This window comes from Lonchura striata, chromosome 34 (assembly GCF_050655825.1).
Source record: "Lonchura striata isolate lonStrDom1 chromosome 34, ASM5065582v1, whole genome shotgun sequence".
NCBI lineage: Eukaryota > Metazoa > Chordata > Aves > Passeriformes > Estrildidae > Lonchura > Lonchura striata.
The window spans coordinates 289,357-307,804 of NC_140736.1; positions in this window are offsets into that span (position 1 = coordinate 289,357).

Consider the following 18,448-nt stretch of genomic DNA (forward strand, 5'->3'; position numbering starts at 1 on the left):
AAGTGCGCTGCGCTCCTAAGCTATCTCCCTGCGAGACACACTGCCAAAGCTTTTCGTTATCATGCAGTCTAGTGCAGACGCACACTACGGCTCTCCGGAGCTGTCCGAAGCTAAGCGCCGGTGGCCGTGTCTTTCGGCTGAAGCAGCGCTTCGGAGCGTAGGGCTGCCGCTCCGCTGTTGTGTGCGCGAAGCAGCCGCTTCTCCTGCTCCGGGAGCGGACAGAGCGGTAGCTTGTACGAGGGCGAAGAACGAAGCCGCAGAGCACCCGGCTTCTCCGCGCCCCCTAAGGACTGCTAGAGGACCGTGGTGGCCACTCGCCTTCCTCTTCAATTCCATTCTAGCATCCTTAGGGAAGGTGTTCCAGGACAATTTTCCTGAGTTTTGAATTCGTCCTGATGCAGCCCCTCGTGGGAAACTCGTGCGCGTCCTCTGAGTCTCCGAGTGCAGAGACCTCGATGGCAACTGCAGAAATGAAGGACTGCGTTGAGTTGTCGAGAAGCAAGAACATAGCCTGGAGTTTGGGAGTCAGCAGCTGCTGGACTTTTGCGATTGCTTTCACTGTGCACTGAATGCCAGGACGGCATGTGCACGTTAAAACAACGAGCTGGGCAGGAGTAATCGAAAGATCACGGCCGTCAGAAAGCAGCTTATATATTGCCCTGGAAAGAGCATTGTTTTTGGAGTGTGCAGTAAAATCGTGTTTCTGGACAAGGGAGGCATAAGTGCGCTGCGCTCCTAAGCTATCTCCCTGCGAGACACACTGCCAAAGCTTTTCGCTATCATGCAGTCCAGTGCAGACGCACACTACGGCTCTCCGGAGCTGTCCGAAGCCAAGCGCCGGTGGCCGGCGTCTTTCGGCTGAAGCAGCGCTTCGGAGCGTATGGCTGCCGCTCCGCTGTTGTGTGCGCGAAGCAGCCGCTTCTCCTGCTCCGGGAGCCGGAGAGAGCTGTAGCTTGTACGAGGGCAAAGAACGTTGCTGCAGAGAGACGAAATTGTGTGCACAGTCTTGCGACTGATAGAGGACGGTGGCTAAAGCTCCCTGCCTTTTCAATGCACTGCTGGCATGCTTTATTGAAGGTGCTCCGAGACAATTTTCCTGGGTTTTGACTTCGTCCTGATGAAGCCCCTCTTGGGAAACTCGTGCTCGTTTCCGAAGGCTCGAGATGCAGAGAACTCGATGGCAGCTGCAGAAATGAAGGGCTGCGTTGAGTTGTCGAGAAGCAAGAACATAGCCAGCGCCTTGTGTTTGGCAGTCAGCAGCTGCTGGACTTTTGCGATTGCTTTCACTGTGCACTGAATGCCAGGACGGCACGTGCACGTTAAAACAACGAGCTGGGCAAGAGTGGGCAGAAGAGAACGGGCGTCAGACAGCAGTTACATATTACCATAGGAAGAGCAGTGTTTTTGGAGTGTGCAGCAAATGCGTGTTTCTGGACAAGGGAGGCAAAAGTGCGCTGCGCTCCTAAGCTATCTCCCTGCGAGACACACTGCCAAAGCTTTTCGTTATCATGCAGTCTAGTGCAGACGCACACTACGGCTCTCCGGAGCTGTCCGAAGCTAAGCGCCGGTGGCCGTGTTTTTCGGCTGAAGCAGCGCTTCGGAGCGTAGGGCTGCCGCTCCGCTGTTGTGTGCGCGAAGCAGCCGCTTCTCCTGCTCCGGGAGCGGACAGAGCGGTAGCTTGTACGAGGGCGAAGAACGAAGCCGCAGAGCACCCGGCTTCTCCGCGCCCTCTAAGGACTGCTAGAGGACCGTGGTGGCCACTCGCCTTCCTCTTCAATTCCATTCTAGCATACTTAGGGAAGGTGTTCCAGGACAATTTTCCTGAGTTTTGAATTCGTCCTGATGCAGCCCCTCGTGGGAAACTCGGCGCGTCCTCTGAGTCTCCGAGTGCAGAGACCTCGATGGCAACTGCAGAAATGAAGGGCTGCGTTGAGTTGTCGAGAAGCAAGAACATAGCCTGGAGTTTGGGAGTCAGCAGCTGCTGGACTTTTGCGATTGCTTTCACTGTGCACTGAATGCCAGGACGGCATGTGCACGTTAAAACAACGAGCTGGGCAAGAGTAATCGAAAGATCACGGCCGTCAGAAAGCAGCTTCTCTATTGCCCTGGAAAGAGCAGTGTTTTTGGAGTGTGCAGCAAATGCGTGTTTCTGGACAAGGGAGGCAAAAGTGCGCTGCGCTCCTAAGCTATCTCCCTGCGAGACACACTGCCAAAGCTTTTCGTTATCATGCAGTCTAGTGCAGACGCACACTACGGCTCTCCGGAGCTGTCCGAAGCTAAGCGCCGGTGGCCGTGTCTTTCGGCTGAAGCAGCGCTTCGGAGCGTAGGGCTGCCGCTCCGCTGTTGTGTGCGCGAAGCAGCCGCTTCTCCTGCTCCGGGAGCGGACAGAGCGGTAGCTTGTACGAGGGCGAAGAACGAAGCCGCAGAGCACCCGGCTTCTCCGCGCCCCCTAAGGACTGCTAGAGGACCGTGGTGGCCACTCGCCTTCCTCTTCAATTCCATTCTAGCATCCTTAGGGAAGGTGTTCCAGGACAATTTTCCTGAGTTTTGAATTCGTCCTGATGCAGCCCCTCGTGGGAAACTCGTGCGCGTCCTCTGAGTCTCCGAGTGCAGAGACCTCGATGGCAACTGCAGAAATGAAGGACTGCGTTGAGTTGTCGAGAAGCAAGAACATAGCCTGGAGTTTGGGAGTCAGCAGCTGCTGGACTTTTGCGATTGCTTTCACTGTGCACTGAATGCCAGGACGGCATGTGCACGTTAAAACAACGAGCTGGGCAAGAGTAATCGAAAGATCACGGCCGTCAGAAAGCAGCTTATATATTGCCCTGGAAAGAGCATTGTTTTTGGAGTGTGCAGTAAAATCGTGTTTCTGGACAAGGGAGGCATAAGTGCGCTGCGCTCCTAAGCTATCTCCCTGCGAGACACACTGCCAAAGCTTTTCGCTATCATGCAGTCCAGTGCAGACGCACACTACGGCTCTCCGGAGCTGTCCGAAGCCAAGCGCCGGTGGCCGGCGTCTTTCGGCTGAAGCAGCGCTTCGGAGCGTAGGGCTGCCGCTCCGCTGTTGTGTGCGCGAAGCAGCCGCTTCTCCTGCTCCGGGAGCCGGAGAGAGCGGTAGCTTGTACGAGGGCGAAGAACGAAGCCGCAGAGCACCGGGCTTCTGCGCGCACCCTAAGGACTGCTAGAGGACCGTGGTGGCCGCTCGCCTGCCTCTTCAATTCCATTCTAGCATCCTTAGGGAAGGTATTCCAGGACAATTTTCCTGAGTTTTGAATTCGTCCTGATGCAGCCCCTCGTGGGAAACTCGTGCGCGTCCTCTGAGTCTCCGAGTGCAGAGACCTCGATGGCAACTGCAGAAATGAAGGACTGCGTTGAGTTGTCGAGAAGCAAGAACATAGCCTGGAGTTTGGGAGTCAGCAGCTGCTGGACTTTTGTGATTGCTTTCACTGTGCACTGAATGCCAGGACGGCATGTGCACGTTAAAACAACGAGCTGGGCAGGAGTAATCGAAAGATCACGGCCGTCAGAAAGCAGCTTATATATTGCCCTGGAAAGAGCATTGTTTTTGGAGTGTGCAGTAAAATCGTGTTTCTGGACAAGGGAGGCATAAGTGCGCTGCGCTCCTAAGCTATCTCCCTGCGAGACACACTGCCAAAGCTTTTCGCTATCATGCAGTCCAGTGCAGACGCACACTACGGCTCTCCGGAGCTGTCCGAAGCCAAGCGCCGGTGGCCGGCGTCTTTCGGCTGAAGCAGCGCTTCGGAGCGTACGGCTGCCGCTCCGCTCTTGTGTGCGCGAAGCAGCCGCTTCTCCTGCTCCGGGAGCCGGAGAGAGCGGTAGCTTGTACGAGGGCGAAGAACGAAGCCGCAGAGCACCGGGCTTCTGTGCGCACCCTAAGGACTGCTAGAGGACCGTGGTGGCCGCTCGCCTGCCTCTTCAATTCCATTCTAGCATCCTTAGGGAAGGTGTTCCAGGACAATTTTCCTGAGTTTTGAATTCCTCCTGATGCAGCCCCTCCTGGGAAACTCGTGCGCGTCCTCTGAGTCTCCGAGTGCAGAGACCTCGATGGCAACTGCAGAAATGTAGGGCTGCGTTGAGTTGTCGAGAAGCAAGAACATAGCCAGCGCCTTGTGTTTGGCAGTCAGCAGCTGCTGGACTTTTGCGATTGCTTTCACTGTGCACTGAATGCCAGGACGGCACGTGCACGTTAAAACAACGAGCTGGGCAAGAGTGGGCAGAAGAGAACGGGCGTCAGACAGCAGCTTACATATTACCATAGGAAGAGCAGTGTTTTTGGAGTGTGCAGCAAATGCGTGTTTCTGGACAAGGGAGGCAAAAGTGCGCTGCGCTCCTAAGCTATCTCCCTGCGAGACACACTGCCAAAGCTTTTCGTTATCATGCAGTCTAGTGCAGACGCACACTACGGCTCTCCGGAGCTGTCCGAAGCTAAGCGCCGGTGGCCGGCGTCTTTCGGCTGAAGCAGCGCTTCGGAGCGTAGGGCTGCCGCTCCGCTGTTGTGTGCGCGAAGCAGCCGCTTCTCCTGCTCCGGGAGCCGGACAGAGCGGTAGCTTGTACGAGGGCAAAGAACGTTGCTGCAGAGAGAAGAAATTGTATGCACAGTCTTGCGACTGATAGAGGACGGTGGCTAAAGCTCCCTGCCTTTTCAATGCACTGCTGGCATGCTTTATTGAAGGTGCTCCGAGACAATTTTCCTGGGTTTTGACTTCGTCCTGATGAAGCCCCTCTTGGGAAACTCGTGCTCGTTTCCGAAGGCTCGAGATGCAGAGAACTCGATGGCAGCTGCAGAAATGAAGGGCTGCGTTGAGTTGTCGAGAAGCAAGAACATAGCCAGCGCCTTGTGTTTGGCAGTCAGCAGCTGCTGGACTTTTGCGATTGCTTTCACTGTGCACTGAATGCCAGGACGGCACGTGCACGTTAAAACAACGAGCTGGGCAAGAGTAGGCAGAAGAGAACGGGCGTCAGACAGCAGCTTACATATTACCATAGGAAGAGCAGTGTTTTTGGAGTGTGCAGCAAATGCGTGTTTCTGGACAAGGGAGGCAAAAGTGCGCTGCGCTCCTAAGCTATCTCCCTGCGAGACACACTGCCAAAGCTTTTCGTTATCATGCAGTCTAGTGCAGACGCACACTACGGCTCTCCGGAGCTGTCCGAAGCTAAGCGCCGGTGGCCGTGTCTTTCGGCTGAAGCAGCGCTTCGGAGCGTAGGGCTGCCGCTCCGCTGTTGTGTGCGCGAAGCGGCCGCTTCTCCTGCTCCGGGAGCGGACAGAGCGGTAGCTTGTACGAGGGCGAAGAACGAAGCCGCAGAGCACCCGGCTTCTCCGCGCCCTCTAAGGACTGCTAGAGGACCGTGGTGGCCACTCGCCTTCCTCTTCAATTCCATTCTAGCATCCTTATGGAAGGTGTTCCAGGACAATTTTCCTGAGTTTTGAATTCGTCCTGATGCAGCCCCTCGTGGGAAACTCGTGCGCGTCCTCTGAGTCTCCGAGTGCAGAGACCTCGATGGCAACTGCAGAAATGAAGGACTGCGTTGAGTTGTCGAGAAGCAAGAACATAGCCTGGAGTTTGGGAGTCAGCAGCTGCTGGACTTTTGCGATTGCTTTCACTGTGCACTGAATGCCAGGACGGCATGTGCACGTTAAAACAACGAGCTGGGCAAGAGTAATCGAAAGATCACGGCCGTCAGAAAGCAGCTTATATATTGCCCTGGAAAGAGCATTGTTTTTGGAGTGTGCAGTAAAATCGTGTTTCTGGACAAGGGAGGCATAAGTGCGCTGCGCTCCTAAGCTATCTCCCTGCGAGACACACTGCCAAAGCTTTTCGCTATCATGCAGTCCAGTGCAGACGCACACTACGGCTCTCCGGAGCTGTCCGAAGCCAAGCGCCGGTGGCCGGCGTCTTTCGGCTGAAGCAGCGCTTCGGAGCGTACGGCTGCCGCTCCGCTCTTGTGTGCGCGAAGCAGCCGCTTCTCCTGCTCCGGGAGCCGGAGAGAGCGGTAGCTTGTACGAGGGCGAAGAACGAAGCCGCAGAGCACCGGGCTTCTGCGCGCACCCTAAGGACTGCTAGAGGACCGTAGTGGCCGCTCGCCTGCCTCTTCAATTCCATTCTAGCATCCTTAGGGAAGGTGTTCCAGGACAATTTTCCTGAGTTTTGAATTCGTCCTGATGCAGCCCCTCCTGGGAAACTCGTGCTCGTCCTCTGAGTCTCCGACATGCAGAGACCTCGATGGCAACTGCAGAAATGAAGGGCTGCGTTGAGTTGTCGAGAAGCAAGAACATAGCCAGCGCCTTGTGTTTGGAAGTCAGCAGCTGCTAGACTTTTGCGATTGCTATCACTGTGCACTGAAAGCCAGGACGGCCTGTGCACGTTAAAACAACTAGCTGAGCAAGAGTAGCCGAAAAATCACGGCCGCTAGATAGCAGCTTACGTATTGCCCAGGAAAGAGCACTATTTTTGGAGTGTGCAGTAAAATCGTGTTTTTGGACAAGGGAGGCATAAGTGCGCTGCGCTCCTAAGCTATCTCCCTGCGAGACACACTGTCAAAGCTTTTCGCTATGATGCAGTCTAGTGCAGACGCACACTACGGCTCTCCGGAGCTGTCCGAAGCCAAGCGCCGGTGGCCGGCGTCTTTCGGCTGAAGCAGCGCTTCGGAGCGTATGGCTGCCGCTCCGCTGTTGTGTGCGCGAAGCAGCCGCTTCTCCTGCTCCGGGAGCCGGAGAGAGCTGTAGCTTGTACGAGGGCAAAGAACGTTGCTGCAGAGAGACGAAATTGTGTGCACAGTCTTGCGACTGATAGAGGACGGTGGCTAAAGCTCCCTGCCTTTTCAATGCACTGCTGGCATGCTTTATTGAAGGTGCTCCGAGACAATTTTCCTGGGTTTTGACTTCGTCCTGATGAAGCCCCTCTTGGGAAACTCGTGCTCGTTTCCGAAGGCTCGAGATGCAGAGAACTCGATGGCAGCTGCAGAAATGAAGGGCTGCGTTGAGTTGTCGAGAAGCAAGAACATAGCCAGCGCCTTGTGTTTGGCAGTCAGCAGCTGCTGGACTTTTGCGATTGCTTTCACTGTGCACTGAATGCCAGGACGGCACGTGCACGTTAAAACAACGAGCTGGGCAAGAGTGGGCAGAAGAGAACGGGCGTCAGACAGCAGCTTACATATTACCATAGGAAGAGCAGTGTTTTTGGAGTGTGCAGCAAATGCGTGTTTCTGGACAAGGGAGGCAAAAGTGCGCTGCGCTCCTAAGCTATCTCCCTGCGAGACACACTGCCAAAGCTTTTCGTTATCATGCAGTCTAGTGCAGACGCACACTACGGCTCTCCGGAGCTGTCCGAAGCTAAGCGCCGGTGGCCGGCGTCTTTCGGCTGAAGCAGCGCTTCGGAGCGTAGGGCTGCCGCTCCGCTGTTGTGTGCGCGAAGCAGCCGCTTCTCCTGCTCCGGGAGCCGGACAGAGCGGTAGCTTGTACGAGGGCAAAGAACGTTGCTGCAGAGAGAAGAAATTGTGTGCACAGTCTTGCGACTGATAGAGGACGGTGGCTAAAGCTCCCTGCCTTTTCAATGCACTGCTGGCATGCTTTATTGAAGGTGCTCCGAGACAATTTTCCTGGGTTTTGACTTCGTCCTGATGAAGCCCCTCTTGGGAAACTCGTGCTCGTTTCCGAAGGCTCGAGATGCAGAGAACTCGATGGCAGCTGCCGAAATGAAGGGCTGCGTTGAGTTGTCGAGAAGCAAGAACATAGCCAGCGCCTTGTGTTTGGCAGTCAGCAGCTGCTGGACTTTTGCGATTGCTTTCACTGTGCACTGAATGCCAGGACGGCACGTGCACGTTAAAACAACGAGCTGGGCAAGAGTAGGCAGAAGAGAACGGGCGTCAGACAGCAGCTTACATATTACCATAGGAAGAGCAGTGTTTTTGGAGTGTGCAGCAAATGCGTGTTTCTGGACAAGGGAGGCAAAAGTGCGCTGCGCTCCTAAGCTATCTCCCTGCGAGACACACTGCCAAAGCTTTTCGTTATCATGCAGTCTAGTGCAGACGCACACTACGGCTCTCCGGAGCTGTCCGAAGCTAAGCGCCGGTGGCCGTGTCTTTCGGCTGAAGCAGCGCTTCGGAGCGTAGGGCTGCCGCTCCGCTGTTGTGTGCGCGAAGCAGCCGCTTCTCCTGATCCGGGAGCGGACAGAGCGGTAGCTTGTACGAGGGCGAAGAACGAAGCCGCAGAGCACCCGGCTTCTCCGCGCCCTCTAAGGACTGCTAGAGGACCGTGGTGGCCACTCGCCTTCCTCTTCAATTCCATTCTAGCATCCTTATGGAAGGTGTTCCAGGACAATTTTCCTGAGTTTTGAATTCGTCCTGATGCAGCCCCTCGTGGGAAACTCGTGCGTGTCCTCTGAGTCTCCGAGTGCAGAGACCTCGATAGCAACTGCAGAAATGAAGGACTGCGTTGAGTTGTCGAGAAGCAAGAACATAGCCTGGAGTTTGGGAGTCAGCAGCTGCTGGACTTTTGCGATTGCTTTCACTGTGCACTGAATGCCAGGACGGCATGTGCACGTTAAAACAACGAGCTGGGCAAGAGTGGGCAGAAGAGAACGGGCGTCAGACAGCAGCTTACATATTACCATAGGAAGAGCAGTGTTTTTGGAGTGTGCAGCAAATGCGTGTTTCTGGACAAGGGAGGCATAAGTGCGCTGCGCTCCTAAGCTATCTCCCTGCGAGACACACTGCCAAAGCTTTTCGTTATCATGCAGTCTAGTGCAGACGCACACTACGGCTCTCCGGAGCTGTCCGAAGCTAAGCGCCGGTGGCCGGCGTCTTTCGGCTGAAGCAGCGCTTCGGAGCGTAGGGCTGCCGCTCCGCTGTTGTGTGCGCGAAGCAGCCGCTTCTCCTGCTCCGGGAGCGGACAGAGCGGTAGCTTGTACGAGGGCGAAGAACGAAGCCGCAGAGCACCCGGCTTCTCCGCGCCCCCTAAGGACTGCTAGAGGACCGTGGTGGCCACTCGCCTTCCTCTTCAATTCCATTCTAGTATCCTTAGGGACGGTGTTCCAGGACAATTTTCCTGAGTTTTGACTTCGTCCTGATGCAGCCCCTCCTGGGAAACTCGTGCGCGTCCTCTGTGTCTCCGAGTGCAGAGACCTCGATGGCAACTGCAGAAATGAAGGACTGCGTTGAGTTGTCGAGAAGCAAGAACATAGCCTGGAGTTTGGGAGTCAGCAGCTGCTGGACTTTTGCGATTGCTTTCACTGTGCACTGAATGCCAGGACGGCATGTGCACGTTAAAACAACGAGCTGGGCAAGAGTAATCGAAAGATCACGGCCGTCAGAAAACAGCTTATATATTGCCCTGGAAAGAGCATTGTTTTTGGAGTGTGCAGTAAAATCGTGTTTCTGGACAAGGGAGGCATAAGTGCGCTGCGCTCCTAAGCTATCTCCCTGCGAGACACACTGCCAAAGCTTTTCGCTATCATGCAGTCCAGTGCAGACGCACACTACGGCTCTCCGGAGCTGTCCGAAGCCAAGCGCCGGTGGCCGGCGTCTTTCGGCTGAAGCAGCGCTTCGGAGCGTAGGGCTGCCGCTCCGCTGTTGTGTGCGCGAAGCAGCCGTTTCTCCTGCTCCGGGAGCCGGAGAGAGCGGTAGCTTGTACGAGGGCGAAGAACGAAGCCGCAGAGCACCGGGCTTCTGCGCGCACCCTAAGGACTGCTAGAGGACCGTGGTGGCCGCTCGCCTGCCTCTTCAATTCCATTCTAGCATCCTTAGGGAAGGTGTTCCAGGACAATTTTCCTGAGTTTTGAATTCGTCCTGATGCAGCCCCTCCTGGGAAACTCGTGCTCGTCCTCTGAGTCTCCGAGTGCAGAGACCTCGATGGCAACTGCAGAAATGAAGGGCTGCGTTGAGTTGTCGAGAAGCAAGAACATAGCCAGCGCCTTGTGTTTGGAAGTCAGCAGCTGCTAGACTTTTGCGATTGCTATCACTGTGCACTGAAAGCCAGGACGGCATGTGCACGTTAAAACAACTAGCTGAGCAAGAGTAGCCGAAAAATCACGGCCGCTAGATAGCAGCTTACGTATTGCCCAGGAAAGAGCACTATTTTTGGAGTGTGCAGTAAAATCGTGTTTTTGGACAAGGGAGGCATAAGTGCGCTGCGCTCCTAAGCTATCTCCCTGCGAGACACACTGCCAAAGCTTTTCGCTATGATGCAGTCTAGTGCAGACGCACACTACGGCTCTCCGGAGCTGTCCGAAGCCAAGCGCCGGTGGCCGGCGTCTTTCGGCTGAAGCAGCGCTTCGGAGCGTAGGGCTGCCGCTCCGCTGTTGTGTGCGCGAAGCAGCGGCTTCTCCTGCTCCGGGAGCCGGACAGAGCGGTAGCTTGTACGAGGGCAAAGAACGTTGCTGCAGAGAGAAGAAATTGTGTGCACAGTCTTGCGACTGATAGAGGACGGTGGCTAAAGCTCCCTGCCTTTTCAATGCACTGCTGGCATGCTTTATTGAAGGTGCTCCGAGACAATTTTCCTGGGTTTTGACTTCGTCCTGATGAAGCCCCTCTTGGGAAACTCGTGCTCGTTTCCGAAGGCTCGAGATGCAGAGAACTCGATGGCAGCTGCAGAAATGAAGGGCTGCGTTGAGTTGTCGAGAAGCAAGAACATAGCCAGCGCCTTGTGTTTGGGAGTCAGCAGCTGCTGGACTTTTGCGATTGCTTTCACTGTGCACTGAATGCCAGGACGGCACGTGCACGTTAAAACAACGAGCTGGGCAAGAGTGGGCAGAAGAGAACGGGCGTCAGACAGCAGCTTACATATTACCATAGGAAGAGCAGTGTTTTTGGAGTGTGCAGCAAATGCGTGTTTCTGGACAAGGGAGGCAAAAGTGCGCTGCGCTCCTAAGCTATCTCCCTGCGAGACACACTGCCAAAGCTTTTCGTTATCATGCAGTCTAGTGCAGACGCACACTACGGCTCTCCGGAGCTGTCCGAAGCTAAGCGCCGGTGGCCGGCGTCTTTCGGCTGAAGCAGCGCTTCGGAGCGTAGGGCTGCCGCTCCGCTGTTGTGTGCGCGAAGCAGCCGCTTCTCCTGCTCCGGGAGCCGGACAGAGCGGTAGCTTGTACGAGGGCAAAGAACGTTGCTGCAGAGAGAAGAAATTGTGTGCACAGTCTTGCGACTGATAGAGGACGGTGGCTAAAGCTCCCTGCCTTTTCAATGCACTGCTGGCATGCTTTATTGAAGGTGCTCCGAGACAATTTTCCTGGGTTTTGACTTCGTCCTGATGAAGCCCCTCTTGGGAAACTCGTGCTCGTTTCCGAAGGCTCGAGATGCAGAGAACTCGATGGCAGCTGCCGAAATGAAGGGCTGCGTTGAGTTGTCGAGAAGCAAGAACATAGCCAGCGCCTTGTGTTTGGCAGTCAGCAGCTGCTGGACTTTTGCGATTGCTTTCACTGTGCACTGAATGCCAGGACGGCACGTGCACGTTAAAACAACGAGCTGGGCAAGAGTAGGCAGAAGAGAACGGGCGTCAGACAGCAGCTTACATATTACCATAGGAAGAGCAGTGTTTTTGGAGTGTGCAGCAAATGCGTGTTTCTGGACAAGGGAGGCAAAAGTGCGCTGCGCTCCTAAGCTATCTCCCTGCGAGACACACTGCCAAAGCTTTTCGTTATCATGCAGTCTAGTGCAGACGCACACTACGGCTCTCCGGAGCTGTCCGAAGCTAAGCGCCGGTGGCCGTGTCTTTCGGCTGAAGCAGCGCTTCGGAGCGTAGGGCTGCCGCTCCGCTGTTGTGTGCGCGAAGCAGCCGCTTCTCCTGCTCCGGGAGCGGACAGAGCGGTAGCTTGTACGAGGGCGAAGAACGAAGCCGCAGAGCACCCGGCTTCTCCGCGCCCTCTAAGGACTGCTAGAGGACCGTGGTGGCCACTCGCCTTCCTCTTCAATTCCATTCTAGCATACTTATGGAAGGTGTTCCAGGACAATTTTCCTGAGTTTTGAATTCGTCCTGATGCAGCCCCTCGTGGGAAACTCGTGCGCGTCCTCTGAGTCTCCGAGTGCAGAGACCTCGATGGCAACTGCAGAAATGAAGGACTGCGTTGAGTTGTCGAGAAGCAAGAACATAGCCTGGAGTTTGGGAGTCAGCAGCTGCTGGACTTTTGCGATTGCTTTCACTGTGCACTGAATGCCAGGACGGCATGTGCACGTTAAAACAACGAGCTGGGCAAGAGTAATCGAAAGATCACGGCCGTCAGAAAGCAGCTTATATATTGCCCTGGAAAGAGCATTGTTTTTGGAGTGTGCAGTAAAATCGTGTTTCTGGACAAGGGAGGCATAAGTGCGCTGCGCTCCTAAGCTATCTCCCTGCGAGACACACTGCCAAAGCTTTTCGCTATCATGCAGTCCAGTGCAGACGCACACTACGGCTCTCCGGAGCTGTCCGAAGCCAAGCGCCGGTGGCCGGCGTCTTTCGGCTGAAGCAGCGCTTCGGAGCGTAGGGCTGCCGCTCCGCTCTTGTGTGCGCGAAGCAGCCGCTTCTCCTGCTCCGGGAGCCGGAGAGAGCGGTAGCTTGTACGAGGGCGAAGAACGAAGCCGCAGAGCACCGGGCTTCTGCGCGCACCCTAAGGACTGCTAGAGGACCGTGGTGGCCGCACGCCTGCCTCTTCAATTCTCTTCTAGCATCCTAATGGAAGGTGTTCCAGGACATATTTCTGGGGTTTTGAATTCCTCCTGATGCAGCCCCTCCTGGGAAACTCGTGCTCGTCCTCTGAGTCTCCGACATGCAGAGACCTCGATGGCAACTGCAGAAATGAAGGGCTGCGTTGAGTTGTCGAGAAGCAAGAACATAGCCAGCGACTTGTGTTTGGAAGTCAGCAGCTGCTAGACTTTTGCGATTGCTATCACTGTGCACTGAAAGCCAGGACGGCCTGTGCACGTTAAAACAACTAGCTGAGCAAGAGTAGCCGAAAAATCACGGCCGCTAGATAGCAGCTTACGTATTGCCCAGGAAAGAGCACTATTTTTGGAGTGTGCAGTAAAATCGTGTTTTTGGACAAGGGAGGCATAAGTGCGCTGCGCTCCTAAGCTATCTCCCTGCGAGACACACTGTCAAAGCTTTTCGCTATGATGCAGTCTAGTGCAGACGCACACTACGGCTCTCCGGAGCTGTCCGAAGCCAAGCGCCGGTGGCCGGCGTCTTTCGGCTGAAGCAGCGCTTCGGAGCGTATGGCTGCCGCTCCGCTGTTGTGTGCGCGAAGCAGCCGCTTCTCCTGCTCCGGGAGCCGGAGAGAGCTGTAGCTTGTACGCGGGCAAAGAACGTTGCTGCAGAGAGACGAAATTGTGTGCACAGTCTTGCGACTGATAGAGGACGGTGGCTAAAGCTCCCTGCCTTTTCAATGCACTGCTGGCATGCTTTATTGAAGGTGCTCCGAGACAATTTTCCTGGGTTTTGACTTCGTCCTGATGAAGCCCCTCTTGGGAAACTCCTGCTCGTTTCCGAAGGCTCGAGATGCAGAGAACTCGATGGCAGCTGCAGAAATGAAGGGCTGCGTTGAGTTGTCGAGAAGCAAGAACATAGCCAGCGCCTTGTGTTTGGCAGTCAGCAGCTGCTGGACTTTTGCGATTGCTTTCACTGTGCACTGAATGCCAGGACGGCACGTGCACGTTAAAACAACGAGCTGGGCAAGAGTGGGCAGAAGAGAACGGGCGTCAGACAGCAGCTTACATATTACCATAGGAAGAGCAGTGTTTTTGGAGTGTGCAGCAAATGCGTGTTTCTGGACAAGGGAGGCAAAAGTGCGCTGCGCTCCTAAGCTATCTCCCTGCGAGACACACTGCCAAAGCTTTTCGTTATCATGCAGTCTAGTGCAGACGCACACTACGGCTCTCCGGAGCTGTCCGAAGCTAAGCGCCGGTGGCCGGCGTCTTTCGGCTGAAGCAGCGCTTCGGAGCGTAGGGCTGCCGCTCCGCTGTTGTGTGCGCGAAGCAGCCGCTTCTCCTGCTCCGGGAGCCGGACAGAGCGGTAGCTTGTACGAGGGCAAAGAACGTTGCTGCAGAGAGAAGAAATTGTGTGCACAGTCTTGCGACTGATAGAGGACGGTGGCTAAAGCTCCCTGCCTTTTCAATGCACTGCTGGCATGCTTTATTGAAGGTGCTCCGAGACAATTTTCCTGGGTTTTGACTTCGTCCTGATGCAGCCCCTCTTGGGAAACTCGTGCTCGTTTCCGAAGGCTCGAGATGCAGAGAACTCGATGGCAGCTGCAGAAATGAAGGGCTGCGTTGAGTTGTCGAGAAGCAAGAACATAGCCAGCGCCTTGTGTTTGGCAGTCAGCAGCTGCTGGACTTTTGCGATTGCTTTCACTGTGCACTGAATGCCAGGACGGCACGTGCACGTTAAAACAACGAGCTGGGCAAGAGTAGGCAGAAGAGAACGGGCGTCAGACAGCAGCTTACATATTACCATAGGAAGAGCAGTGTTTTTGGAGTGTGCAGCAAATGCGTGTTTCTGGACAAGGGAGGCAAAAGTGCGCTGCGCTCCTAAGCTATCTCCCTGCGAGACACACTGCCAAAGCTTTTCGTTATCATGCAGTCTAGTGCAGACGCACACTACGGCTCTCCGGAGCTGTCCGAAGCTAAGCGCCGGTGGCCGTGTCTTTCGGCTGAAGCAGCGCTTCGGAGCGTAGGGCTGCCGCTCCGCTGTTGTGTGCGCGAAGCAGCCGCTTCTCCTGCTCCGGGAGCGGACAGAGCGGTAGCTTGTACGAGGGCGAAGAACGAAGCCGCAGAGCACCCGGCTTCTCCGCGCCCTCTAAGGACTGCTAGAGGACCGTGGTGGCCACTCGCCTTCCTCTTCAATTCCATTCTAGCATCCTTATGGAAGGTGTTCCAGGACAATTTTCCTGAGTTTTGAATTCGTCCTGATGCAGCCCCTCGTGGGAAACTCGTGCGTGTCCTCTGAGTCTCCGAGTGCAGAGACCTCGATAGCAACTGCAGAAATGAAGGACTGCGTTGAGTTGTCGAGAAGCAAGAACATAGCCTGGAGTTTGGGAGTCAGCAGCTGCTGGACTTTTGCGATTGCTTTCACTGTGCACTGAATGCCAGGACGGCATGTGCACGTTAAAACAACGAGCTGGGCAAGAGTGGGCAGAAGAGAACGGGCGTCAGACAGCAGCTTACATATTACCATAGGAAGAGCAGTGTTTTTGGAGTGTGCAGCAAATGCGTGTTTCTGGACAAGGGAGGCATAAGTGCGCTGCGCTCCTAAGCTATCTCCCTGCGAGACACACTGCCAAAGCTTTTCGTTATCATGCAGTCTAGTGCAGACGCACACTACGGCTCTCCGGAGCTGTCCGAAGCTAAGCGCCGGTGGCCGGCGTCTTTCGGCTGAAGCAGCGCTTCGGAGCGTAGGGCTGCCGCTCCGCTGTTGTGTGCGCGAAGCAGCCGCTTCTCCTGCTCCGGGAGCGGACAGAGCGGTAGCTTGTACGAGGGCGAAGAACGAAGCCGCAGAGCACCCGGCTTCTCCGCGCCCCCTAAGGACTGCTAGAGGACCGTGGTGGCCACTCGCCTTCCTCTTCAATTCCATTCTAGTATCCTTAGGGACGGTGTTCCAGGACAATTTTCCTGAGTTTTGACTTCGTCCTGATGCAGCCCCTCCTGGGAAACTCGTGCGCGTCCTCTGTGTCTCCGAGTGCAGAGACCTCGATGGCAACTGCAGAAATGAAGGACTGCGTTGAGTTGTCGAGAAGCAAGAACATAGCCTGGAGTTTGGGAGTCAGCAGCTGCTGGACTTTTGCGATTGCTTTCACTGTGCACTGAATGCCAGGACGGCATGTGCACGTTAAAACAACGAGCTGGGCAAGAGTAATCGAAAGATCACGGCCGTCAGAAAACAGCTTATATATTGCCCTGGAAAGAGCATTGTTTTTGGAGTGTGCAGTAAAATCGTGTTTCTGGACAAGGGAGGCATAAGTGCGCTGCGCTCCTAAGCTATCTCCCTGCGAGACACACTGCCAAAGCTTTTCGCTATCATGCAGTCCAGTGCAGACGCACACTACGGCTCTCCGGAGCTGTCCGAAGCCAAGCGCCGGTGGCCGGCGTCTTTCGGCTGAAGCAGCGCTTCGGAGCGTAGGGCTGCCGCTCCGCTGTTGTGTGCGCGAAGCAGCCGCTTCTCCTGCTCCGGGAGCCGGACAGAGCGGTAGCTTGTACGAGGGCGAAGAACGAAGCCGCAGAGCACCGGGCTTCTGCGCGCACCGTAAGGACTGCTAGAGGACCGTGGTGGCCGCTCGCCTGCCTCTTCAATTCCATTCTAGCATCCTTAGGGAAGGTGTTCCAGGACAATTTTCCTGAGTTTTGAATTCGTCCTGATGCAGCCCCTCGTGGGAAACTCGTGCGCGTCCTCTGAGTCTCCGAGTGCAGAGACCTCGATGGCAACTGCAGAAATGAAGGACTGCGTTGAGTTGTCGAGAAGCAAGAACATAGCCTGGAGTTTGGGAGTCAGCAGCTGCTGGACTTTTGCGATTGCTTTCACTGTGCACTGAATGCCAGGACGGCATGTGCACGTTAAAACAACGAGCTGGGCAAGAGTAATCGAAAGATCACGGCCGTCAGAAAGCAGCTTATATATTGCCCTGGAAAGAGCATTGTTTTTGGAGTGTGCAGTAAAATCGTGTTTCTGGACAAGGGAGGCATAAGTGCGCTGCGCTCCTAAGCTATCTCCCTGCGAGACACACTGCCAAAGCTTTTCGCTATCATGCAGTCCAGTGCAGACGCACACTACGGCTCTCCGGAGCTGTCCGAAGCCAAGCGCCGGTGGCCGGCGTCTTTCGGCTGAAGCAGCGCTTCGGAGCGTAGGGCTGCCGCTCCGCTCTTGTGTGCGCGAAGCAGCCGCTTCTCCTGCTCCGGGAGCCGGAGAGAGCGGTAGCTTGTACGAGGGCGAAGAACGAAGCCGCAGAGCACCGGGCTTCTGCGCGCACCCTAAGGACTGCTAGAGGACCGTGGTGGCCGCACGCCTGCCTCTTCAATTCTCTTCTAGCATCCTAATGGAAGGTGTTCCAGGACATATTTCTGGGGTTTTGAATTCGTCCTGATGCAGCCCCTCCTGGGAAACTCGTGCTCGTCCTCTGAGTCTCCGACATGCAGAGACCTCGATGGCAACTGCAGAAATGAAGGGCTGCGTTGAGTTGTCGAGAAGCAAGAACATAGCCAGCGACTTGTGTTTGGAAGTCAGCAGCTGCTAGACTTTTGCGATTGCTATCACTGTGCACTGAAAGCCAGGACGGCCTGTGCACGTTAAAACAACTAGCTGAGCAAGAGTAGCCGAAAAATCACGGCCGCTAGATAGCAGCTTACGTATTGCCCAGGAAAGAGCACTATTTTTGGAGTGTGCAGTAAAATCGTGTTTTTGGACAAGGGAGGCATAAGTGCGCTGCGCTCCTAAGCTATCTCCCTGCGAGACACACTGTCAAAGCTTTTCGCTATGATGCAGTCTAGTGCAGACGCACACTACGGCTCTCCGGAGCTGTCCGAAGCCAAGCGCCGGTGGCCGGCGTCTTTCGGCTGAAGCAGCGCTTCGGAGCGTATGGCTGCCGCTCCGCTGTTGTGTGCGCGAAGCAGCCGCTTCTCCTGCTCCGGGAGCCGGAGAGAGCTGTAGCTTGTACGCGGGCAAAGAACGTTGCTGCAGAGAGACGAAATTGTGTGCACAGTCTTGCGACTGATAGAGGACGGTGGCTAAAGCTCCCTGCCTTTTCAATGCACTGCTGGCATGCTTTATTGAAGGTGCTCCGAGACAATTTTCCTGGGTTTTGACTTCGTCCTGATGAAGCCCCTCTTGGGAAACTCCTGCTCGTTTCCGAAGGCTCGAGATGCAGAGAACTCGATGGCAGCTGCAGAAATGAAGGGCTGCGTTGAGTTGTCGAGAAGCAAGAACATAGCCAGCGCCTTGTGTTTGGCAGTCAGCAGCTGCTGGACTTTTGCGATTGCTTTCACTGTGCACTGAATGCCAGGACGGCACGTGCACGTTAAAACAACGAGCTGGGCAAGAGTGGGCAGAAGAGAACGGGCGTCAGACAGCAGCTTACATATTACCATAGGAAGAGCAGTGTTTTTGGAGTGTGCAGCAAATGCGTGTTTCTGGACAAGGGAGGCAAAAGTGCGCTGCGCTCCTAAGCTATCTCCCTGCGAGACACACTGCCAAAGCTTTTCGTTATCATGCAGTCTAGTGCAGACGCACACTACGGCTCTCCGGAGCTGTCCGAAGCTAAGCGCCGGTGGCCGGCGTCTTTCGGCTGAAGCAGCGCTTCGGAGCGTAGGGCTGCCGCTCCGCTGTTGTGTGCGCGAAGCAGCCGCTTCTCCTGCTCCGGGAGCCGGACAGAGCGGTAGCTTGTACGAGGGCAAAGAACGTTGCTGCAGAGAGAAGAAATTGTGTGCACAGTCTTGCGACTGATAGAGGACGGTGGCTAAAGCTCCCTGCCTTTTC